This window comes from Hemibagrus wyckioides, linkage group LG06 (assembly GCF_019097595.1).
Source record: "Hemibagrus wyckioides isolate EC202008001 linkage group LG06, SWU_Hwy_1.0, whole genome shotgun sequence".
Classification (NCBI taxonomy): domain Eukaryota; kingdom Metazoa; phylum Chordata; class Actinopteri; order Siluriformes; family Bagridae; genus Hemibagrus; species Hemibagrus wyckioides.
Genome location: NC_080715.1, coordinates 24,409,100 through 24,436,397, shown reverse-complemented (window position 1 = coordinate 24,436,397; position 27,298 = coordinate 24,409,100). Strand labels below are relative to the sequence as shown.

The 27,298-nt window shown below is 38.6% G+C and overlaps 1 protein-coding gene across 2 annotated transcripts in view; it reads left to right on the top strand.

Moving 5' to 3' along the window:
* Positions 1 to 27,298, top strand: part of fgf14 (fibroblast growth factor 14) — a 142,001-nt gene that overhangs the window by 30,801 nt on the left and 83,902 nt on the right. The window contains exon 1 of one of the 2 annotated variants that reach the window (XM_058392690.1): positions 6,856 to 6,965. The exons of the other annotated variant lie outside the window; for it this stretch is intronic. The gene's annotated coding sequence lies outside the window, so the exon portion shown is untranslated. Of the gene's footprint in view, positions 1 to 6,855; positions 6,966 to 27,298 lie in introns of those variants that run through there. 2 annotated transcript variants of the gene reach the window in all.

The window sequence follows — 27,298 nt, the reverse complement described above, 5'->3', positions numbered from 1 at the left end:
AAGTGCCAGTGATGCGACCAGGGGGAAAAAAAAGATTCAATTTAGTAATCCTGTCTCTTACGCAACCTACACTGAGCGGTGATGAAATGAAAGTGAGAAAGCATCCATTTGTGAAATGACAGAGACTAATAAATTAGCTCTATAGGTAATCAATCATTATTAATGTAATCCAGTGATTTGATTTATACACAGAAGGCCACTGGGCCCCATGTGACTGTGGGAAGACTGCAGATTCACTAGCACGCATTATTCATAGAAGGAAATGACAATCCACTTAGAGAAGGTGGAGCTACTAGCTGGCACTGCAGTCCTTAACTGTTTAACACAGGGAAATATTCGTATACATGGATATACTGATATGAGACTTACTTTTAAATTATTCCATACTTTTTGTCCTTTGTCATAGTCCGTGTATAACTTGGCAAATTGTCAACAGTTGAACAGACCGGACCTGCTCTCTGATTAATTTAGGTTTAGCGTCACTTTGATATTTTAAAGCTCCCATCTGGACAATAACACCATCATTGTGTCTGTAAAGAATACAGAGTAATCTCACAATGGCATGTCAAAAAAAGGTTATGACGAATCTACATTAATATCTTCTTTTGAAGTCTTTGACACAAACTATAAAAAACGAAAGTTGAAAAAATGAGAAACAACGTTATAGAAAAAATACCATGTCTATTTAAAGAAGCAGGAAAATTCTGTGACGTTCATATGTACAGCGTCTTAATCGCTGCAAGTCTCCAGTCACTGTATTATGAAGTTTTCAGTAGGCTTTCCTACTACTGGTTGCCATAGTGATAATATTTCACTTGATCAATTTTCTTGCCGCTAAAATGAAATTCTGGAGGAAGATTTGGCGTTTGTGGCCACTGGTAGTCACTGCACCAAGATGCTTCATATTTGCGTGAATGTAAACGTTTCTCAACTTTGTCTCGCTGCTGCTCACGCCCATATCTAGTCACCAACAGTCGCTGTCGCTCATGTCCCCGGAATGCGTCAGCTATCAATGAAAATGAACAGGCTCTGATCTGCTGTATGTGTGAACGTAGCATTAACTTGATTCAGTCGCCTCAAACTGACATTAAATGCTCATGCTAAGTATCTGTTTCCTCTTACACATACAACCTAATGTGGCATTAAGCACCATCTTTCCTCTGGCATGTAGCTCCTTAAAGCAGAATGTAATATTTTAATAAACTCTTTTATTAAGCATTTATTATAGAGTTCATAATTAATGTAATTAAGCACAATAAACACTATTGAATGAATATGTTACTACATGATGTACAGTATCTCACAAAAGTGAGTACACCTCTCACATTTTTGTAAATATTTTATTATATCTTTTCATGTGACAACAATGAAGAAATGACACTCTGCTACAATGTAAAGTAGTGAGTGTACAGCCTGTATAACAGTGTAAATTTGCTGTTCCCTCAAAATAACTTAACACACAGCCATTAATGTCTAAACTGTTGGCAACAAAAGTGAGTACACCCCTAAGTGGAAATGTCCAAATTGGGCCCAAAGTGTCAATATTTTGTGTGGCCACCATTATTTTCCAGCACTGCCTTAACCCTCTTGGGCATGGAGTTCACCAGAGCTTCACAGGTTGCCACTGGAGTCCTCTTCCACACCTCCATGATGACATCACAGAGCTGGTGGATGTTAGAGACCTTGCGCTCCCCCACCTTAGGATTTAGGTCTGGAGACATGCTAGGCCAGTCCATCACCTTTACCCTCAGCTTCTTTAGCAAGGCAGTGGTCGTTTGGAGGTGTGTTTGGGGTCGTTATCCCAGTCTCTGAAGGGATGGGATCATGCTCTGCTTCAGTATGTCACAGTACATGTTGGCATTCATGGTTCCCTCAATGAACTGTATCTCCCCAGTGCCGGCAGCACTCATGCAGGCCCAGACCATGACACTCCCACCACCATGCTTGACTGTAGGCAAGACACACTAGTCTTTGTACTCTTCACCTGGCTGCCGCCAAACACGCTTGACACCATCTGAACCAAATAAGTTTATCTTGGTCTCATCGGACCACAGGACATGGTTCTGGCCATGTCCTTAGTCTGCTATCTTCAGCAAACTGTATGCAGGCTTTCTTGTGCATCATCTTTAGTAGAGGCTTCCTTCTGGGATGACAGTCATGCAGGCCAATTTGATGCAGTGTGTGGCGTATGGTCTGAGCACTGACAGGCTGACCCCCCACCCCTTCAACCTCTGCAGCAATGCTGGCAGCACTCATACGTCTATTTCCCAAAGACAACCTCCAGATATGACGCTGAGCAGGTCCATTCAACTTCTTTGGTAGACCATGGCGAGGCCTGTTCTGTGTGGAACCTGTCCTGTAAATCCGCTGTATGGTCTTGCCCACTGTGCTGCAGCTCAGTTTCAGGGTCTTGGCAATCTTCTTATAGCCTAGGCCATCTTTATGTAGAGCAACAATTCTTTTTTTCAGATCCTCAGAGAGTTCTGTGCCATGAGGTGCCATGTTGAACTTGTGACCAGTGACCAGTATGAGAGAGTGTGGGAGCGATAACACCAAATTTACCACACCTGCTCCCCATTCACACCTGAGACCTTGTAACACTAACGAGTCACATGACACCGGGGAGGGTAAATGGCTAATTGGGCCCAATTTGGACATTTCCACTTAGGGGTGTACTCACTTTTGTTGCCAACGGTTTAGTAATTAATGGCTGTGTGTTGAGTTATGTTGAGGGAACAGCAAATTTACAGTTATACAGGCTGTACACTCACTACTTTACATTGTAGCAGAGTGTCGTTTCTTCAGTGTTGTCACATGAAAAGATATAATAAAATATTTACAAAAATGTGAGGGGTATACTCACTTTTGTGAGATACTGTATGTGATGCTTTCCGAAGAAGTATGAAATCCATGATAGGATCATTACTCATTTTAATTCACTTGTTATTATGGCTATAATACAAAATAGTTGTTCTAATATAAAGAATTAATGCACACCTTCCCACCACTCAATAACAAGTATTTTACATATTTGTCAAAAATCGCAGTTGCTTTAGAGTTATGCTTTGTTTGCATTTGCTGCATTTTTTATTTAACAGCTTAAGCAAATTTATTGCATCAATTTCGGCAAAGTCAGTTGCATTCCATAAGATCACGCTGTAGTACAAAATAAAAGTGAATTTGAGACGCCCGAATACACACAAATGTGGACACTTTATTGACGTTAGCTTTACGATGCTATCCTTTTTTACACTAAAAGCACAGCACGGAGCTTGTGGTGAAACGTATACGTGTCAGATTGCAGTCTGTTTACTGAGGAAATCTTTGCTGTCATAAGGAGAAGGGAAACCTGTTTTGCAGTAATCTATAAGCTTCCTTTTAAATCGATCAGCCCGGTCTCCTTTTTCCCTGTGCGGGCAACACTGGACCTGTCCGAAAAGACAGGCGTCAGGAGAACCTGATCCCTTCTGGGAGTGCAGCTGGGTTCTTTTGTGCGGCAAACTCTTGTAGATCCCTTCAGCCGACCTCATCCTGCCCTTCAGCAAATGGAGAACAGGCAGAAAGTCAAGGAAAAAAAGACACTTCCTTATCTTTCCGAAACCAAATAGTCTGATGACACCGACAAAAAGGATGTGAGCAGGAAGAGTGCATATTATTCTCAGGCAGCCAAATCACCTCGCCTTTGAGCTCTGAGGAGGAAAGAAGTGTGAGAAATTGCCAGAGCTTGGAGTGCCTGACATACTAGATCAATGTCGGGGTGATGTGTGGATATTACGGATCAGAGGCGCTGTAATAGAATGAGCATTGACAACGGAGCTGCATCTCTGGTGGTACGCCAGCAAACACTGAATCAGAAAACAAAAAACAAAAAAAATGGAGAATCATCACTTTATGACTCACGATGACTGATGCAGAGAGAAAAATGCTATCAGCACAACTAATTCCTTACACTCTGGATTTTGTCTTTATTGCCATAAATTGTATGTTTTGTAGTAATAGATTTGAAAGCTTTTTGATTAGATTTATTGATTTATAGTTTGATTTAAAGCAAGCTAGTTTTTTCCACCTTATACACACTGTTGATTTCGGAACTGTTTCAAGTCTTAAGACTGAAAACATTCTCTGATTTGAATCAGTTTTATTTAAAGCCTCCATATGTCTAGGTTGGCAGTGTTAAAGACACCCAGTTATGTCGATTAGTCTACTTCAGTCATTAAATGAGAAACATCCGTTGAATACTGTAAACTGTTATAAACCACAATCTCAAGCTGAACTTATTGTGTCATTAAGCATCATCTTTCCTCCTGCATTAAGCTCCTTAGAGCAGGATGTAATATTTTAATGAGCTCTTTTATTTAGCATTTAATATACATAATTAATGCAATTAAGCACAATAAACACTACTGAATGAATATATTACTACATGATGTACATGATGTAGGATACTGATAGATTTTCTGGTAGTATTGCTGGTATAATATGCTCCCTAAGGTATTTTATCAACCACCAAAAGTTACATCATTTTCTTTTCTTTGAATGAGCCGTAAGCAGACAACCATATGTGCTGAAGTAAACTGAGCTGAAGTTTAGCAGTGCACTGAGTGACAGATAGAGAAAATAGTCCATGCGTTTAGACATGTAGACACACACAGACACACACACACCAAGAATTCACACAGAGACTATTGACAGCTGTACACCAACATCTGTTTGGATGTTGGTAAAAAAAAAAAAAAAAAAAAAAAAAAGACTTTTTAACTGTTATTCTGTTCTAAGAATAATAGCTGCTGGGTCTCTAACTTTTTATTGAGTTATTATTAATTCAGCTTTCCCATCAGGCATTTGCTGGACAACAAACCAACATAAAATCCAAGCAAACACTTATTACCTATTACCAATACTCTATATCTGTCTTTAATTTTCTGTACCGCTCATCACAGGAAGCCAGAAGGCAGGGGACCACCTGGACATGGTCATCATAGGGCACAATCTCACACACAATCTCATATAAGCACATTTAAACATTACATGACTGTTTAGAGATATCATTCATCTTATCACGCATGGGGTACTCTGAGAACCAGAGTACTCTGAAAAAAACCCAGGAAGAACATGCAAACACCAGACACAGGGCAGGAATTGAACCCACAACCAAGGAGACTCCAAAGCACTTTTCTACATTGCTCTGGATAAGGGCGTCAACCAAATGCCATAAATGTAAACGTAAACTCAAGGCAGATATGCTAACGACTAAGTCACCCTGATCTCCAGTACTCTATATTTAATTAGATAATTAGATCACTCTACTGTGTCATTATTTCTTGTAATATAATTGATTAGCAATTTTTTTTGTGTTAGCACTTATTAGAAGTGTGTGTGCGTGTGTGCTGTATTCCTTAAAACTTAATGAAGTAACTGTTACAGGTCTATAGATTCTAGATGGACAGATCCTCCATTATTGACTCATATTGTAGTCTATACAGTGATGTATAACCTAAAGTTTTGAAAGCTGAGCTGAATTCCACACTATATCAGACCCCCACTGTGAAATCAAATCAACTACTCAGGGGATGTTAGCCATTAGATTTTTAGCTTATCACAAGCACATGGGGTGTGATACACGGAACAGGAGCATTCCTAATGACTCCCCTGTGCACCACAGATTGGACATAACACAAGCTGTCTGATAAATGTGCTGCCTTTTATTTAGCCAATTATCCACATGGAAAGGCTGAAGCTAATCCTGTAGAAATGATCAAATTGTTAGAATATTAGCCCAGAGCACCTGAGATAGTAGGAATTATGACAATATTTTAATTGACATTAACATTTACATCACTCATACAAACTAGTACAAAAAAAATCTTGGCCTAGGAATAACTTAAAAGCTAAAACCCTTTCTTTATTATTTTTTTTTATAGAGAGAGATTTTCATATCTAAACATGTACAGGTAGTGCAAACATGGTGCATTTTTTTTCTAATTTCCTTTTCTTTTTTACTCCAGAGTGTTTTTGTTGTTTTTATTCTCCATTTTTTCTTTAATGTAATATTTTTTCATCTCTGACAAAATGAAATGATAGATACAAAGCACAAAACTGAGTGCAGCAAAGAAAGAACTAAATGGAAATGAAGACAATATGCATTACTCTACTCCATTTTGTATTGTAAGAAGTGTGAGTAGTGAAAATTCCAAAAAGAAGTAGTGCACTTCAAGAACCGGGATGATGCAACTGAAAAAAAGAGAGGAAGGGGCAGGGCTGCTAGGTGCTGATGCTGGATAAGGAAACATCTTCCAGATGGCTGATGACATCTTAGTGGACAAAACATCTTACAAATGTCTTTTAAATTAGCCTATGCGATGTAATTTATTTTTGAACATGTTAAAAATTCACTGTGTTCTGATAAAGCTAGCGGCGTCACATTACATGCGTTTGACATCGTTTGCCATCGACTGTGAAACAGCTTATTCTTCCAGTTTGTTAAAAACAAACAAACAAACAAACAAAAAAACATTAATTAATTAGTACACTAGACAGTAGAGTACATAGTGAATAGTGCCAGTGCATAGTCTGTAGTATATTATTTGGGACGCAGCTAATTGTTGTTGTAGAAGGACTGATATGGATAGTGGATAAAAACAATTTTGCCAGTTAAAAATATATGTATGTTTAAATATTTATTATGTTGTAGTATCCACATTATGGAGGGATGTCTTTTTATGTATGATCAGTAATGAATTTACAGTCTGTTGAGCAAACGGAATGCTTTTCTGTGCTGCTTGTGCTGTGTCACACACAAAGCAAAGCACTGTCTTCCCTCTTCTGCATGCATGTGATACACAGAGGAATGAGAGAGATAGAGTAAGCTATCCCTCCCACCTATGGTTAGTAATGGCTTTGTCAGGATTTACCGGATTTTACACAGGGTGCAGACTTTTATGAAAGCTTTTATTATAAGAGATAAGGTAAGAGATCAATAACAAACACACCATATGTCTAATCTATACATCTAAGCTAGGTTCACTACTCTGTCTCTTTTTTTTCCTCATTGTGTTGTATTTTCTTTCTGTTTGATTTGTACATTTTCATATGTAAGTTCAAATGTATTAGCAATTTTATTTCTGCAGTTTTTTTTTTGGATGTGTAAAACTCATGACAGGAGACAGGAGCTCAGGATAAATCCAGCTGTGAGGCACCGACTCTTGTTAATAAATTTCTACACAATTGTAATTAGAATAGTCTAGTCTAGTCTAGTGTAATAGTCTTACATATTTTGGAAGCATTTGAATAATAATGCTGTAGGAATTGTCTTATAAAGATAAAACATAAATATCCTTTAGGATCATTTCTATAGGATTTTTTATGGGATCTATCTCAGGCCTATTCAGGTCTGTATGGAACTGGTTAAAACTGTGACCTTTGGATTTTTATATAATCAGAAAATATACTACTACTACTATTGATATATAAATTATATTATATTAAATATATTTAATATATATAAAATGTATTTGGACAAGGGTTAATACATGCACCAGCAGCTTGTCTGCAGACGTTAAGTCGCAACTGATATATGCAACAGGCTTCAGCAGTCACTACTCATTCTTTATATAAAAGGATTTTTGCCGGTTCATTGATGCATTCATTACACATAAATTTGGACTTTGGCTCGCAGGCTGAAATAACAGGCACCAGTGAAGCATTGAGACTTGATCATAGTCACCCAGTGAGCATGTGATTAAGGCATGAGAAAAGATGAGAAAAAGGTGCTTTTTGTAATGATTATTTAGACTGAAGATTTCACTTACTGCACGTAATGATTTTCTAATAAATCTGTGAAAATCAGTGAAAAAAATCATTCAGAAATCAAAGTATTTAAATTAAAGGAAGAAATTCCAACAAGTAAAATTTTTAAAAAGTTGAACAAAAAGTAATAATAATAATAATAATAATAATAATAATAATAATAATAATAATAATAATAATAAATACAATAACAAATAGCAATAAAAATAACATTTAATAATTTTAAATTCAGTAAGCAGAAATTTCTACATTTATAAACTTAATTTATTGTAGAAACATGGACATTCATTTCATCCATCCGTCCGTCTGTCCGTCCGTCCATCCATCCATCCATTTCAGTAGCTCGTATACACCAGGTCATGGGAAACCTGGAGAGATCTCAGGGGACTATGAGCACAAGGAGGGGGACACCCTGGACAGGATATCAAACAGGGACGATTCTAGGATTTCATTTAAGGGGGGCTCAGCCCCCAATGAGGGTATAATAGTAAAAAATAAATAAATAAAATAAAGGTTTGACTAAAAGGGTAGGATGGTAAACTTATTGCAGCATTCCACTGTATTGCATAGATGTGTATAACATTTGAGTACTGAACAAGCCAAATACGAGTCTTCCTGATCACACACACACACACACACACTTGTCCTCTGATCCTCGCTCTGTGACGCCGTGGTTTGCGGATTGAAGAACACGCTGAAAGACGGGAAGAGCCGAAAGTCTGCTGCCGTTTTCATATGAAATTTAAAGGGGACTGAGGAGATCGCGAATTTGTGTACAGTTTATGGAGAATTGCAGAATTTTTAGGGCAGCTGAGTAAAAATGATAGGGGGGCCCATGATATCAACCCATCATAGGGCATAATCACACACACTCACACAACCATTCACACACTGCAGACAATTTAGAGAAGTCAGTCAGCCTATGACCCATGTCTTTGCGCTGGGACAGGAAACCAGAGTACCTGGAGAAAACCCACAAAGGACAAAGGGAATAAAAAAATCTCTACACAAACAGGGCAGAAGTGGCAATCTGACCTTCTTCCCAGGGGTACAAGGCAAATGTTCTCACCACTAAGGCACTCTGCTCTCTAGAACTTAAATTAATATGTAAAAGCTACATTCCATAATCCATGTTTCCTAATATATTCTATTTTACTGATTCTGTTATTTTCTGCTGCTTTAATTGTGGCTTATGTGTCATGTGTTTGATATTGCCCTTGAAAAACTCCCTAGCTTTGCTATGAAGTACTCTCTTTGTTGGCTGATGAGATGTTGTCTAGTGTGCTTCATATGTAGTTTATTTAAAATCAGCAGACATTTAAAAGATTATACCTTTGAACCAGAAGCGAACTGAAGTCCCTCACCTGTCCCAGGAATGCTGTGAAATTTAATAAGCAGGTACACTTTGTTGTGAGAGACTTGAGAGACTAGCGATAATAATATGCTGCACCGTAATACGAAAATATGCTTTCATTTAAAAAAAAAAAGATATTTCAGTTCGGGTTTTGCATATTTGCAAATTTGCATATTTCCTAAGAACTGAATTAAGTTTGTGTGCATAACAATGCACATATTGTAGAATGCCTTTGGGTGGATGATGGGAAATTATAGACCACCTGCTGCTCCAGTCATAATATATTCTGTGTCATATTGTCTTCCCTGATGCCTGGAAATCTTCACATTTTACATCACTATTTTAAGAAAGACATAATGAACACATGCTCAGAGTCGCTGTGAATTTCAGTGTTAGATACCAAATGGTTCAGTCACTGTATACTCAGCGACAGTGATTGAGCACTGGATCACTTCATTTTATTATCTGTTCTACAGTAAGTGGCGTTGGAGGCTGTTTTGTGCTGCTTGAGAAATTGGCCAAATCTGTTAAGCAAGTCATACTGTAAGAAATGTGCTGTTTCCTCTTTCTTTATGACCTTAAAATAAAAGACCTTGATTTGCTAGAAAGGTAGAAGATACACAGAGAGATAAAGACTCCAGCCTGTGTTATAGCTCTTTCTCTTGTACAGTCTGGCTTTAAACAGCTGCAGCTCTATGTACCATGTAGATCTGCTTATAAACTCCAGGCTCCATCTCTTCTAATGTGTTTATCATAATTCACAAACATAAAAAAACAAATGAAACGATGGACAAAATGTCCAAACTAGCTTTGGATGGCATGGCTGTTCTAACAGGATTTTGGGATGATTTTGTGATTGTTGCTGCTTGAATTTCCTGTAGCTTTTTTAAAAATTTGTGATGCAACCTGCTGAAATTTTGGGGGGTTTTTTTTGGCAAAAAACTACTTGAATTGGTGAAATTGCAAGCACAGGATTCTTCTTTTAAACTCTTACCAGTGAAGACACATATGTAAGTCTTCTCTACGATAGCTGTACTCATGCTTCATGCACATGAATGGAAGAGGGCTTTGGCTGAATCCATGTTGTGATGATGTCATACGATGAGCCTTATGCCAAATCTTCAACAATTAAAAGAAAAAACTGCAACCATAGTGATTACAAAATCATGAAATCCAGGAGGGACTTGTATGGAACCAGGGGGTGTTCTGGTGGGTTCTATGTTGCCTCTCTCTTTTGCTGTTCTATAAACTGTCTGTAAGTCTTCATTTTCTTCAGGTATGCTCAGATTCACTATTTCAAAGATACTGCTTATTAGCTCACAAGCTTGAACTCTGAAACTTTGAATTAGACATGATAAAGAAAAAAATGTAAACACATTTTCTACCTTGAACTAAAAAGAGAATTTTACTTAAAGGGCTTGAATGCTGAAAGGGATGATTGTGTGTTTAGAAAAGACTACCTTGCTACTATTAGCCATTTATCATTAGCTAACATGTTTTAGCAAGATCTTAGCTGGATGATGTTACATGAGAAACAAATTTTGGTTCATAGTATGTAAAAAAAAAAAGCTTTATTTGCTGTATTCTATATACTGTATACCGAACAGGCATAACTGACCACCTGCCTAATATTGGTATTGGTCCCACTTTGGCTGCCAAAACTGCTGCTGTGTATTCTGACACCTTTCTATCTGAACCAGCATTAACTTCTTCAGCAATTTGAGCAACAGTAGCTCGTCTGTTGGATCGGATCACACGGTCCAGCCTTCACTCCCCACGTGCATCAGTGAGCCTTGGCTGCCCATGAACCTGTCACCGGTTCATCACTGTTCCTTCCTTGGACCACTTTTGATAGATACTGACCACTGCAGACCGGGAACACCCCACAAGAGCTGCAGTTTTGGAGATTGCATCCAGTCGTCTAGCCATTACTATTTGGCCCTTGTCAAACTCGCTCAAATCCTTACGCTTGCCCATTTTTCCTGCTTCTAACACATCAACTTTGAGGACAAAATGTTCACTTGCTGCCTAATATATCCCACCCACTAACAGGTGCCATGATGAGATAATCAGTGTTATTCACTTCACCTGTCAGTGGCCATAATGTTATACCTGATCGGTGTATGTATATACACTATATTGCCAAAAGTATTCGCTCACCCATCCAAATAATCAGAATCAGGTGTTCCAATCACTTCCATGGCCACAGATGTATAAAATCAAGCACCTAGGCATGCAGACTGTTTTTACAAACATTTGTGAAAGAATGGGTCGCTCTCAGGAGCTCAGTGAATTCCAGCGTGGAACTGTGATAGGATGCCACCTGTGCAAGAAATCCAGTCGTGAAATTTCCTCGCTCCTAAATATTCCACAGTCAACTGTCAGCTGTATTATAAGAACGTGGAAGTGTTTGGGAACGACAGCAACTCAGCCACGAAGTGGTAGGCCACGTAAACTGACGGAGCGGGGTCAGCGGATGCTGAGGTGCATAGTTCGAAGAGGTTGCCAACTTTCTGCAGAGTCAATCGCTACAGACCTCCAAACTTCATGTGGCCTTCAGATTAGCTCAAGAACAGTGCGCAGAGAGCTTCATGGAATGGGTTTCCATGGCCGAGCAGCTGCATCCAAGCCATACATCACCAAGTGCAAATGCAAAGCGTCGGATGCAGTGGTGTAAAGCACGCCGCCACTGGACTCTAGAGCAGTGGAGACGCGTTCTCTGGAGTGACGAATCGCGCTTCTCCATCTGGCAATCTGATGGACAAGTCGGGGTTTGGCGGTTGCCAGGAGAACGGTACTTGTCTGACTGCATTGTGCCAAATGTAAAGTTTGGTGGAGGGGGGATTATGGTGTGGGGTTGTTTTTCAGGAGCTGGGCTTGGCCCCTTAGTTCCAGTGAAAGGAACTCTGAATGCTTCAGCATACCAAGACATTTTGGACAATTCCATGCTCCCAACTTTGTGGGAACAGTTTGGAGCTGGCCCCTTCCTCTTCCAGCATGACTGTGCACCAGTGCACAAAGCAAGGTCCATAAAGACATGGATGACAGAGTCTGGTGTGGATGAACTTGACTGGCCTGCACAGAGTCCTGACCTCAACCTGATAGAACACCTTTGGGATGAATTAGAGCAGAGACTGAGAGCCAGACCTTCTCGTCCAACATCAGTGTGTGACCTCACAAATGCGCTTCTGGAAGAATGGTCAGAAATTCCCATAAACACACTCCTAAACCTTGTGGACAGCCTTCCCAGAAGAGTCGAAGCTGTTATAGCTGCAAAGGGTGGACCGACGTCATATTGAACCCTATGGATTAGGAATGGGATGTCACTTAAGTTCATATGTGAGTCAAGGCAGGTGAGCGAATACTTTTGGCAATAGAGTGTATATGTCTAGAACATACAAGTTAAGATTTTTGCTATATTGTTAGCAAGCTCCAATTTTTTTTTGTCTGCTTGAATGAAATAAATGAAAATAAGCAGAGCAGCAGGTACGACTGACACCATGTTTACAACAAGGTAATTTAACACTGCTTTTTTACAGACTCATTTTTGTGAGCTAAATGTTTCATTTGCTGTACTGAAAGCTCTTCCCACATCAATAATTCGGCATTTAAAAAAGAGACCTGAAGTTAATGAAAAGAGATCTTGGGGCTATTAGCCCAATAGCTAAGTCCTAGGCATGCCCCTGTTGATCACTTGAGGGCTTGTTTTAAAGGCAAATAAGTAGCTCTGTGGCAGTCCTGGGATTTGAAATGATGACTAGCACAGATCCATAGGCTCAGAAAAAAACAAACAAATGTAAAATAAAATGCTGTTAGCTATCCATGAGAACACAGCAGTTTCCACAACTGAATATTTCCACTTGCTCCCAGACTATGGAAAGGCCGTCTGACGCATTAACAATAATAGCACTATCATCTCACATGCACATGCTTGGGAATATTATTTTCCCCATGGTGCAATTCCCATGGCCCTTCATTTTATGTGTCTCTCCTGTAGTCAGATGATAACATACACTGCGAGCTACGTGTGTGGTGTTGCACGTGTGGCCATGGTGAAGGTGCTGACTTGTGGCGAATATTGGCCTGTGATGGATGACTCTGTGTGTGTTTGTGTGTGTGTGTTGTTAGGGCATGAACTCTATTCTATGCAAGGATTCCTAGACTCTTCAGAGAAGCGCTCCTTCCATCCCTTTCTAGCAAGTCTGTCACACGTTCCCAGCTGCACGCTCCTCTTACTCTCTAGCACAATGCTAATTGACTCAGTAATTGTGTTCCACCTTGTGTGCAAGTCCAGGCTTGTCAGATTGGCCTCGGAAAAACAGCTGAATTTAAGTTAATATAAAACCACCAAAGTGATAAGAAATGCAGAAATATTGAGGCGAGGATTGCTACTCTACAAGCGCAAGTCTGATGGAGTGATAATGAATAGTTGCTTGTTTTTCTTTTTCGGTGTTGCAATAGTTGAAACTTTCATTACACATCAGACTTGGTAACCAGCTGGGGATCAAGGAAAGTCATGAATGAAAGATTGCTTGTGGTTTAAATCCACCTGAGCCTGATCAGCGTTCTATTGATCTAATGTTATTATTTGTAGATGGTTAAATCACACGGTTCTGTCAGTGATAGTATTGAATAGCATTTCAGGAATGTCTAGCAGTCAAACGCTGAAGAAAAATTAAGAAAATTTGAAGACCTTGAGCATTAATTTGCTAACAGATCAGAGCAGTTTTCTGGCTCTGGATGTGTTTTCTTCAATCACACAGAGATGGAGTGTAGAGAGAGGAGAGGTATGATTGAACTGTACATTGTAAAGCCTCATAGGGTTTTTACTTTTAGTCTACTTTGTCTAAGGCAATGTTTTTGGTTTCCTTCCAAGTATGTCATTAATTTATTTTTGCTTGTTTTCCTCTATCTTCCTCTATGGGAACCTTCCACTGACAGTAATTAATACCTTAATTTAATAATACAGCTACACCTATACTTCAGTCCAAGTTGAACCTCAGTAACCAAAAAGTTTTCTACAACTTTTTGAAATAGATTAAAAAAAAAAACTGGAAAAAAGCAGTTTTCCTTATGGAGGCAGGTAAAAATGAAGGTAAAAATGTCATACTCCATCCCTTTGGGGGGAAATTTGTTCTCCATGAAGGTAATAAAAAGGTGCAATATACTGTAGATTCTTCTCTCAACAGTATTTCCTGGCACGCAAGGAAGGAGGAAACTCGATCTTTTACAGGAAACCCATGTAGAAATGGAAAAACATGTGAAACTCTACATATATAACCTGTTGCTGTGCAACCATGCTGTCCATCTGAGTAAACTGGACTTCTTATAACTTTATTAATGATAATTGTGTCTGCATCATTGCTTAAAGGGAGCAGTGTTTTTCATCAGACACCAGAGCAACTTAACTCTCTCTCCTGTAAACGTCCTGCACCAGTGGTGTGTCTTCATCCTGCATCTGTGAATTAAATAACCTAAATCAATATAATTTTATTTGTATAGCACTTTTAATAATGAACATTGACACAAAATACTGGCTTTTGACTGGTAAATTGAATTATCGGACATCTTCAATCAGTATAAACAAATGCATTATTTTAGCATCGCAAGTCTGGTATAAAATGTGTCAGGATGCTGTTGGCTTTCAGTGTAAGATGTTTTTTTCTCTGTTGGGATAACCAGAATTTTAGTGCTTGTTAATAACAGATTCATATTTTAGATCTGTATGAATAAGCACTTGGGGTGTCTTAAAGAGCAGAAATAGGTTTGATATCACCATTTACATTGAACATTTGTGTGAAAACAAATTCTACATATTATAAATATATATTTATATTTATAATATTTATAATATAATATAATATAATATAATATTTTATATATTTATATATATATATTTTATAATATAATTTCTATTTATATTTACTCCTAATGAGCAAGTCAGAGGTGACGGTGGTAAGGAAAAAAAAACCTCATAAGGATGAAACATTACAGGGAAAAACCTTAAGAGGAAGCAGACTCAAAGCCGTTCTCATCTGGGTGACACTGGATAGTGTGATTATAAATCATTTCCTTCTATAACTGTGTACATGTGCAATTGTGTCATTCATCTAGATATAATGAAGTTATAAACTGTTCACTTATGGAGACTGGCTTGAGTCCTGAAGCTACAGTATCTTCATGCTTTCTAAGTGGTACCATCTACAGCAGTATCTTTAGATTCTACATGTGGAGCATCTTCAGCAGCGAGAGGCCTTCAAGTGAAATTAGGCTGGTCTAAAGGATCCGTATGTAAAAATTAAACCTTACTTGTATAGAACTGCAGTAAAACGTAGCAGTGGAAATGTTCAGGATCCGCCGTCATTGTCATATTATTCATACACATGCACACAAAGCCCATGCTTTTGTTCAGTGTAAATAGATTAACAGCGAAGCTCTGTCTGATCACTCAGAGCTGAACTGCAGACCCTGCAGTCCTGATAGATTCACTACTTCATTACTGTACTCACTGAGGCCTGCATTTTCAGCTGTGTGCCTCTATTGTAGCATAGCACAGAGTGCAGCACTGGATAGACTGTTTCACTCTCATATATACTCTACATTTGACTGGTTTTCTTACCAGCACACAATTCTATTGTATCTCCAACACAATAACTATCTTATGATTAATGTGACGTATATTTTCTCCTGCAAACTCTTCCATTACTGATATCAGTATTTCCTCACACAGCAGTTCATTCACAGGACCTTGTGTAAATGTTTATTTTTCGGTCTGTTATTTTCAGTGAAGCTTTTTTTTTTGTTTTAGAGAAAGCAATAAAGTTGCACGCTGCTGTGGGAGCAGCTATAGAAAGGTAGTGCTGTTTCAGGGAAAATGTTTATGAGCTCACTGTGAATGTGCAGTCTGTGACTCTGAGCATGTGCATGGGAGCATGATTGTGTGAGTAATGGTGTCTACATGTTTGAGAAGAACAAGGGTTTGAAATTTGCACTGGGTTAAAATTCATTAAAAATATTAAGTGACTGATTGAAAATGTACAAGCAAGTGGTGAGAATGAAAGGATTTGGTGATGTGCATCTATCTATCTATCTATCTATCTATCTATCTATCTATCTATCTATCTATCTATCTATCTATCTATCTATCTATCTATCTATCTGTCTGTCTGTCTGTCTGTCTGTCTGTCTGTCTGTCTGTCTGCCTGCCTGTCTGTATCTCTCTCTCTCTATCTGTCTGTCTGCCTCTCTTTTTTTCTCTCTCTCTGATCCTGCTAAATAATTAATTGGAGGCTGTGTATTATATATTGAGGATCATATAGCATATTCACTCTGTGCTTTATACCAAAACTTCCTGTCCTGAATATTTGAGTCTTTTCCTTGCTTATCGTTATTTTCTTATTTACCTGACAGTATTTTCTATGCTGAATGTGTGTATTAGAGCAGGGAATGGGGTATATAGCAGGACAAGGGGCTCCAGGACCACAGGACCAAGGTTGTGAACCTGTGAGTTATTTAATTCACGCATACAACATAATAATATGCACAAGATACCAATCTGGATATTAGATTGCTGCCACTCACCAGATTACTGACCGCACTTCTCTGTTTTTTTCTCATTTAGCTCAGTGCACATATATCTCCTCACTCACTGCTAGTCTTTCAAGGCTTTGCCGTTTCCTGTCTGCGTACTGATTTCCCTGTTTGCTATTCCTGGTTTGACTTTTGCATCTTCCCCTCGGTTTTGATTTTAATTATCCTTCATTGCTCTGAATGTCTGATTGGTTGACCGCTGCTTGATTTTTTAAGCAAGTGGAGATCCATAAATACAAACATCTGTTGCAGAGCAAATAGAAAGCAGAACGATTCAGTCCAATGCTGTATTTCAGTTGTTCCTTTTCCGTGTAAGAGCTAGGCAATGCAGAAATATGAACTTCTTGTGATTCTTTATGACTCTTTTACATTTATATTACTGGCAGACACCGTTATCAAAAGCAAATTACACTGATCTCATTTATACTACTGAGCAGGTGAGGATAGGGGGCCTTGCTCAGGGGCCTAGCAGTGGCAGCTTGGTGGTTCCGGGATTTGATCATTCAGCCTTCTGATCAATAGTCCAATGCCTGGTCTTTGTTTGATTTCATATACCCCTTTGTGTGCATGCATTTAGGGGTCACCCATCCATCCTTCCATCCTTCCATCCTTACATTCATCCATCCATTTATCTATTTTCTGTAGTGTTCATCCTACATAGCGTCACATGGAACCAGGAGTCTTTCACAGGTGACTTAAGGTACAAGGTGGGGGACACACACCAACAGAGCAGAGGCAGAAGTCGAACCTCCAACCACAGAGGTGCTTTGTTCTGGACTATACATACATATATATATATATATATATATATACTATCAATATATAACATTCATTTGTTAATATTTGTTCATATACAGTCACGGTGTATACTGTGTGTGTCAGTTATAACAGCAATGACATATACCAACTGTTTTCTATAAACTTTGAAAAAAAGACAGCTACTTATGATCATTAAATTTTTTTCTAAGATATATACAACTTTTTTGTAAGAAATAACACAGAAATGCATCTCAAGTGTTACTTGGAATAATAAAAGTGAATTGAACAATAACTGTTATATAATTACCACTGACTAACTGCGGGCAGCGTAACAAGCCTTTTGCAAGCCATTGTTCTCAAACATCCCATTAATTTTCCATTGCTGCAGCAGTGCCTGCACTGCCGTCCATACCACAGTCATCTTCTACATCTGAGTCATTAAGGTTCCTCAGCAGTTCAGGGTCAGGAATTTCTTTAGAGATTTAGACATGATAGAGTGAATCAGATTCAGACACAGGCTTTGGGAGAAGACATACAGAGAAGGGGGAGCGAGTGATTATATCACCACAAACAGTACACAGGCTTGAGTGTGCAGCACAGTAACCTCACTTCTCCTTCCTGTGATCGGGGGGATATAAGGCTGAGAGCCCGAGAGAGCAGAGAGAGATGATGATGTGGTGTCGACTCTGCTGCACAGCTCACTGGCACACTTTAACTAGAGCAGACAAGCAGCAGCGCAGGTGACGTCACTGCTACTGAGAGCGAGCTGCAGAGAGAGGAGGTCGCGGCCTTATCACAGCCAGCTGTTACACACACAACCTCACACAGCAATGCACTACGAGTAAACGGAAAAGCATGCTGAACAACTTCTCTGCAAATATTTGCAGAGCCGTGCATGCATATAGAAGTATTTTCAGGATGTGTTTTTTTGAAATTGCGTTTTCTATTGGTGTATACATAAATTGTGACATAATTCAAATGAAAATGTAAATCACATATTACCGGTTGCTTTTGTTTTTGTTTACACGAATGTACGAAGTCTGCCGAATTTCGAATGGAAAAGGAAAGTTTATTTGCAATTATATTTCCCATGTCTTAAAAGTTATGCCCTGTCACATCGACATAGCAAAAGCAATTACCCTTTTTGTAATTTCACTTCCTCTGCATCACGTATGAAGCCTGCCAAAATTCAAACAGAATCTCAGCTCACTTTGCATTTGCATTTGAAACCTGTCAATCAGTGTCGTGGGTGGGAGTATGCTATGGGGCGTGTTTCAACATTGAGTGTGCAATTTGCACACACGCTACAGTATCTGTCAGTAGCCTGCATCACACTCGTGTTTCTGCACAGTTCAGGGGCCTGGTCGAGGTAAGCTCTAAGAATAGCCGTGTAACTCGATGGAGCCTGATAAGGCTCGGCTGATCAAACACTAGCGCTGAGTGAGAGGAATTGGTTGCCGGCGGCTGAGAGCCTCCTGTTCTCCTGTTCTCTGCTGTTCACACTTAGATCAGCTTCAACTAAAAGCCTGTGTGATAAGCAAATGTTTGTTAGCAAATTCTGTAATTGATGAATATGATGTCAAAAAGAACATTTGAAATGCAAAGAATTTTGCAGATTGTGAATGAATCATACCACAACTATACACAGTGCATGTAGTGAAATGCTTTTTTATTGGCCATGTCTTAAATGTGTAATAGAAATAGAACAAAAATAAATAAATAAATATATAGAGAAAGAAAGAAAGAATGAATGAAAGAAAGCAGAGGATGAAATATAGGTGGTATATAACTGTATGACTGTTGTAAATAATATATATCATTTTATATATATAATTAGATATTCATAATCATAAATATAAAATCAAAAGAAATACATTCTATAAACAAACAAACAAACAAATAGGATTATATTTTTGTATATAATTATATTGGGAATTACACAAACAAATGATTTTTTAATGTATTTATTTATTTAAAAATACTTATTTAAAAAGTTATTTATTTATTTATTTATTTACACCATGTGCTAGTGCCTCCTTGTTGAATGTTTGGTGAAATATTAATTGCTGAAATTTACTGTCCCCTATCTGCCTCATAAAATTTTCATATTCATCCAACCAAAAGATTTAAAATAGATTACAATCTGTATCTGAACTATGTTTTCTTAACTGATTATTTTATGCTACCAGGACCACGACTCTAGATTCCTAGATGCACAGAAACCCCTGTGCTGCATCCTGAAAGAAGAAGTGGACTACTAAGTGGAATTATTAAAAGTAATGGCATCAGCTACCTTACAGTTTTCTGACTGGGGTGTTTATTGAACTATCAGTCAGATTATTAACAGATTAAAAGAAGTTAGTTTAATTAGATTAATTAAACTGCTAGAAAATTATTTTCATTTAGAGAAGTAATGAAAAGAGCACAAGATAGACACACACATACACACACACTTAGAGTAATGAGAGAAGTAATGAACCACACACTCAGCAAAAAAAGTAACACTCAGTGGCTCTTTTGTTGAGACATTTAGGTGTTTTCTACCATTTTTTGAGACCCAGGTGACAAATTTACATGTAAAATGATGTAAAGATTCCATGTTTCATTAAAGAACAAAATTAATCTTCTTAATTCTTGAAGCAGTTTTATTTTAAAGGACTCTCTGATAAAACAAAAAAAAAAATCCCAAAGGTTCTTGCTTTCTGGGTTGACCTGGGCGAAAAACTGATTCAATTCTCTAAATTCCCTCTCTTTGTTTTGCTTGATTTATATGCTTGGGTATCCTGATGTGCTCTATGGTGGTTATGCTGAGAGTTCATCTCATAAATGTTGATAATCCAAATAGTGCACCATTTGTCATGGTTAATCCAGAGCTATTAGAAGACTGTAGGGAACACACACGGGCTTGACGATATGAGCACACACCTACTTCGGAATCCAGCTGCTGAAATGTGTTGAATTCTTTATTCATTTTAAAAACAAGGATTTTTATAACCTTAAAGGAAACTCATGAGAGCTAAGACCACGATACTGTCTGACTGACCAAGTCTTGACTCTGTGAAGCCCTGAAGATTTGGACCGAGGCTAAGACGCATGCAGAATCCAATTCTAGATGTCATTATCACGGCTCCTCAGCTGTCTGCTCTGCTCAGGCTAATGGCCATCCATAAAAGCCTGTGTATGTGTTTGTGAGGGTGTGTGTGTGTGGTGGTATGTTTAGCATCAAGCTAACTGACCCATCAGTTGATGTCTTAAAATTCAGGCATAATTTCCCCCTTGTTTATGCAGAGTGCACACCGTGTTTGCATTGTAGTCTCTTTGATTTATTGGCCTAATGGACATGTTTCGTTGTCTATTATTCGAGAATCTGTATCCGTCTTGTCCTGTAAGATAACACAGGCGTTCCTGCTGCAAAATTCTGCTTGTCACATGCGTTTTTCCATGCCTTGCTGGACTAATTGCTGCCTGGTGCCATGCCTAGCTTCAGTATCCCAGTGATAAGTGACTAGACTAAAATTGCACACATTTTACAACACACATCATGACTTATTCATGAACACAAAACATCCAGTGAGGTGAGATTAGCTTGGTTTATCATGGATGTAGTAAGACACGAGGACGGTCCTTTAGAGTTTTTGACAGTCTTGTTGTTTTGAATAGGAAAATTGTCTCCTTAAATCTTCGTCCCAATTCTTTTAACACATTAAACACTTGAGAGCTTTTTTTGTTAGTGCACATTAAGGGATCATGCAACAATAGCATATATTATGAGTCAGATGTAATTCATGATTATTCAGGCTGTTTAAAAAGGAGCTGGCGAGGCAGTGGCAGACAGCACGTAGGCTAATGTGTGATGGTGTTTTGGAAAGACTCCATTTCTATAAGACAGGCTTACCTCAATTTTTCATCTTATTTTTATTCTGTTCGTTCTAAGGTGAGAAACATTACTAAAGTACCGAGCTTTGGAATGACGTCACATGAATGTCTTAGATTAAGAGTGCACCAGCATCCATCTAAACAGTAATCATACTGTACTGCTATAGTCTGATACCACAATTCAGGGCCAGCTCATGACAGCTCATGACTTCACTTCTGTCTCGCAAAAACAGGCCAGTAGGTGGACTGGCTATGACTAATTGACCAAAGTGTGTGTGTGTGTGTGCGTGTGGTACCCTGCAGTGGAATAGTGTCCCATCCAGTCCCATCCACTTTGCACCTAGTGTTCCCAGGAAAGGCTGTACATCCACCTATTGAAGATGAATAAAAAAACTAACATAATGTGCATCCGATATCATATAATTATGTACAACTCTACACCATTTTGTCATATAAATAGTGTGAGTAGTGTGTTCACAGTGAAAATTCCACCAAGACGAAGAACTTCAAGTATCTGGATAAGACGTTTGCAAATGTCATTTAAATTATCCCACAAAGGATTTATTTGTCAATGTTTTAAAATTCACTATATTCTGCTAAATCTAGTGATGTCATTGGGGTATTTGCTAGCTTAGTGGTTATGGTGTTGTACTGATCGGAAGGTTGTGAGTTTGAAACCCAGCTCCACCAAGCTGCCACTGCTGGGCCCCTGAACAAGGCCCTTAACCCTCAATTGCTCAGTTGCAAGTCTCTCTGGATAGATAAAGATACACACACACACACACACACAGAAATAAAAATGTCACATTACATGTGTTTGATGCCATTTGTCATTGACTGGGAAATGGCTTATATTTTCAGTTCCAACATTATATTATAACATTATATTACTCCTCTAACATTCATACACTAGATACTAAAGTGCATAGAGTAAGTGAATAGTGTATATTGGGGATGCAGCTATGTGATTTGTAATTTGCCAGTTAATAATAGTGGCTGGTTCCATTTAAACATATTGGCTAAAATGGAAATGATTTGATTTCATCCAAATCCTTGATTTTGAACTAAAAACGTTTTTACTAATGTAAAAAACAAACAAACAAAAAAATAAGGTCTGTAATGACTCTGTACCTACTGCATCCCCTAAAACGTCTCCTAAAAATGGGCAGTAGTAGCGCAAGTGTTTAATGCTCTGGGTCGTTAACTGGAAGATCGGGTGTACAAGCCCCAGCACCACCAAGGTGCCACCGTTGGGCCCTTAAACAAGGCCCCCAACCCATCCTGCTCCAGGGGTGTTGCATCATGGCTGGCCTTGCCCTCTAACCACATCCCCCAAGGATGGGATATGTGGAGAAAGAATTTCACTGTGCAGTAATGTGACAAATAAAGACGACTTAAAGTAGACCTGCATTTTAAACAGAATAAATGAAAGTATAATTCCACATTCATGCCACATCCTCCTTTAAACCTCATACCTGTAACTTATCTTATTCCCCAGAAAGATTATATCATAATCTTAGCCTTTTCTTATTTCATCGCCTCACACATGGATGCTTAGTACATGATGACTAGTGATAAAAATTATCTCACATTTCACTTAAACTAGACATTTAAATGAATCCAAGTGCATGCGGTTTGCTAGAACTGACTCACTAAACACAATGAGCATCCATAAATACTGTGTATGACATTGTCTCCTGGACAGAATGTTAGTTAAGAGCACATTTACAGTATACTCTTGTGCTGAGGTCAGAAGGTCTGGATTTAAGTGTGTGTCTGTTTTTGAATTTGCTAGTCCTTATAATACGACTCTTTTTTTTTTTAGCACTTAACTGCAGAGTGTTTCTATTTCTTCTGTGTGTTGACAGCATTTGTGTACTTAGTATTGTTTACTTAATGACATTATTAGATGTCAGAATAGTCTCTCTCTCTCTCTCTCTCTCTCTCTCTCTCTGTTCCATCAACACTTTGTGGCTCAACAAGTTAGAGTCAGGTGTGTTTTGCTAATAACAAGTGTGTCTGAGACAGATTCAGTAGCAGGTGAGGTAGCTTTAATGACACTTTAACAAACAGTTCAAATGGAAATGGCAAACACAAAGTCAAGAACATAGTGATCAGCAACCAGAACTAACTGGGCTCAGACACAGGTAACTATGTGCAATAGTACAGAGTCAAATCTGAGCATAAAGCCTAAACAAAGAACAAAAGCTTAGCATCATGAGCAGAGACTGGGAGTATAGCTTGCCTCTGGTCTGTAAAGTGTGTGTGTGATCTGCTTGACATGACAGACCTCGGTTACTAACCACAAAGTGCTTCAAAAAAACCCCAACAACTTTTAAATATGGGATTCTGTGAATATCCGGCACTCAAAAAGTTTGTTTTCCTTCTGAAAACCACTGTATAGAAGTATATATACACAGAAGTAAATGCAGCCTTCATCATTCTGAAGCTCATGGCCAGAAAAGTGTATAAAAGATATCACACACTGGTTAACTGAGGCTGAGTTGCTCCTCTGATGCACTCGTGTGTCCAGAAGGTGAGATGTGTTCTCACAGACCACCATATAAATCATTATTTTGTTGATGATTGACACTTTTTCTACATGCACAAACCCATCCCACTTTTGTAGACTTCTGCACCGAATTGTCCATTAACCCGTATCGTTGCTCTGACGCACATTGAACAGATGGTGTGGTTCGTAAACACTTAAGCGGATGATTTTTTTTCCCTTCACTGTCTCTGTGAAAGTGCTGACCTCACAGAAACAATGCTTGTGTTAATAGCAGCCTTTGTGTTAAGTACAGTGCACTGGTACAGCAGACTGCTGCAGTGAATAAGTTTTACTCCATATGTGTTTCAGGTTTATTTACTGTTTCTCACTTCACATCTGCACAATAACATGCAACAGAATATAGTATTGTGTGTGCTGACTGCTGTCTTTCTTTATATATTTTGAATATACCGTGTACGCAAAATAAGATCATAAATGAATGGTGAAGTTCTAGTGAATAATTTTTAAGACACCTTGTTTTAGAGGAGCTGTGTTTGTCTTATGCAAACGTTTTGGAACTGTAATTCTAATTCTATTTCAGTTCCGTAGTTTTTGCTATACACTGAAGACGTTTGGGTTTTACATGAACACATATTTAGGAACAGATAGTCTTTAAGTAAATTGGGCCTCCTGGTGGTCCAGTGGCATGATCCCATGCCATCCAACGGGTTCGAATCCCAGGCAGGGAGCTAACCCAACCACTGAAGAGTTAACTCTAAGTGCCGGTCCCCAGCCTTGATAAAATGGGAGGGTTGCGTTAGGAAGGGCATCCGGTGTAAAACCTGTGTTAAAAATCGAAAACATGCGGACCAAATGATCTGCTGTGGTGATCATGGAGTAGCCAGAAGAACAACAACAATGTTGTCTTGAAGTAAATTAAACTAAAACACTTAATGTTTAGTTGCATATTCTGTGCTTGCAGTAACTATCAAGATGGAGACCCACTGACATCACCATACATTTGGTTTCTTCTTTTGTGATGCATTTCTTTCAGTTGGTTTTTATTTTGGTGGAGTTCCTCCTTTCTTTATATTGGTATTTAGTCTAAAACCTTCCACATTTCCCCCCTTATAAAGTCCTTGTTGTAAGTGTTTAGCATTGTCTTGCAGCATGACGATGTTCCTCCTGATTAATTTGATTGTATTTCTTTGTAAATGGGAAGACAGAATGTTCCTGTAAACTTATGAATTCATTCTGCTGGTACCATCATGAGTTACATCATCAGTAAAAATGAGTGAGAATGTTCCAGAAACAAGCATGCAAACCCAATCCCTAATGTCTTCAGTATGTAACAAAAGAAAAAGAATTCTTTCTTGTTTTCTAATACTTACAGAGGGGACTGTAACTATAATATTTACATTTTTTTGGTTAAAATTTTGCTCCTGCACAACACTCAACACCTTGGACCCCATTTTTCATGTGCTAATTATTAATTATTAATTATTAATATTATTATATATATATTATTATATAATTATATTTTTATTAATTTAATTTTGCAGTGTTGAGCCTCTTGGTGGTTCAGCGTCAGGATCGCTCTCATTGCCCCTGCCCAGGTTCGATTCCCAGGCAGGGCGCTAACCCAGCCACTGAAGAGTTAACTCTCAGTGCCAGTCCCAAGCCCGGATAAAATAGGAGGGTTGCGTCAGGGAGGTGTAAAACCTATGCCGATTAAAACATACAGACCAAATGATCTGCTATGGTGACCCTGAACAGGTAGCAGCTGAAACAACAGCAACAACATTGTGCAATGTTGCCTTTGGTAGCAAAAAACAGCACTTAGATTTTTGAATGTCTTTAGCTGTGCATCTTTCTTGCATGGATGTTGTGTCAACCAATGCAGAAATTCAGCAATTTTGATTTCACAGATAGCTTTCCAGATTAAAAGTTGAATAGAAGAGCTACAATTCTAGATGATCTTGAAGCAAATCTGTTTTTGCTCTCCTTTTTAACTTTTCCTGCTACTACTTTGCTTTGCACAGGAGTGAGTTTGGAAAGATGTTTGAATGGACATGTTAGCTTTAGCAGCACATTAGTCTGGCAGAAGTTAGCAAGAGGTGGTAGATTTTTTTTTTCCGTACATTTTTGCTATTGTTTCTTTGTGGGCCAGCATGACGTGTGAGTGATATAATATTCTTAGCATGGTCCTTTCTCACAGCAGACAGTGAAACGAGGGTACAGTTTAAGCCGGTAAGAGCAGAAGGACTGTGTGCAACAGCAATTTCCTGCTCTCTGCTGTGAAGCAAAATGAGACGGAGCAAGCAGCAATAGCAATCCTCTGAGGAAAAAGCCTCGTGTACAACACAGTAAATTCTCAGACTTGAGACGGAGCTCCAGTTTGGATCACACGTTGTTTATAGTGTATTTCTGTTTTTTAAATGATCACATTCTATACATTACACAAGTGAAGTGAGTGAATAATAATTATTATTACTATTAAATAAATGCAGAGTTTTTATAAGGATCATCCAAATATCCCCATAAGGTCAAAACTGTCAGATATACCTATGTTTGTGGGGACATGGCAAACTATACAAGCATGCCCATACACACACACACACACACAAACACACACACACAGAGGCTAATAGCTTGGCAGCTCACTGAGACACACATGAGATTGAACCATGAGGTGGCCTTCTTTCTTGGCATTTGAGCCTTGAGCTTGCTACTTAGCCTCTTTAGGAATGGCCGGAGCCTGTGGCCAAATAGATGAGCGTACATCCAGCGGAGTGTATGACCAGATGACTGTATGCCCAGAGGAAGACCCATTTTCACACACACAAAATAGTTGACAGTGCAATCTGACCTGGATATTCTAACCATAATATAGGTCAGTGTTTCTAGATTCTCAGGAACAAGCTCCTCCCTTGCTTGGCTTTCTGTCTTTCACTCTCTTTGTACAGCATTTTTTTCCTACCACTCACTCATGACTAGCTGTGTAATTAGCAAAGTCATTATACATGTCACCTCGGTGCCGAAGCTACCAGCAGGGCCATTCACGTATAGGTCCAGCATTCAGTCGTGATTTATTCTCTTGCTGAATCTGGAGTTGTATTTTTGGCAGACGTTGAGATCTTAATCATTTTAATTGTACTTTCTCGTTCGGTTCTGATTGTGATCAGGTTGTACTAATAAATGTCACGCTGCGTTAGAAAGACATAAAATGAGCTTTAAAGGTTAATTTACTCTGAATCTTGGCTGAACGTGCTGTAGAATGGGACACATGCTCATATGCGCATGCTGGGCGATGACAAGCTATAAGTGATACTTGGGACATCTGTAATTTTATTCTACAGTGCTCCCTGATGCCTCATTGCTAATAGATATTGAGCACTAAATAGTGTTTGAAAGTGGCACTC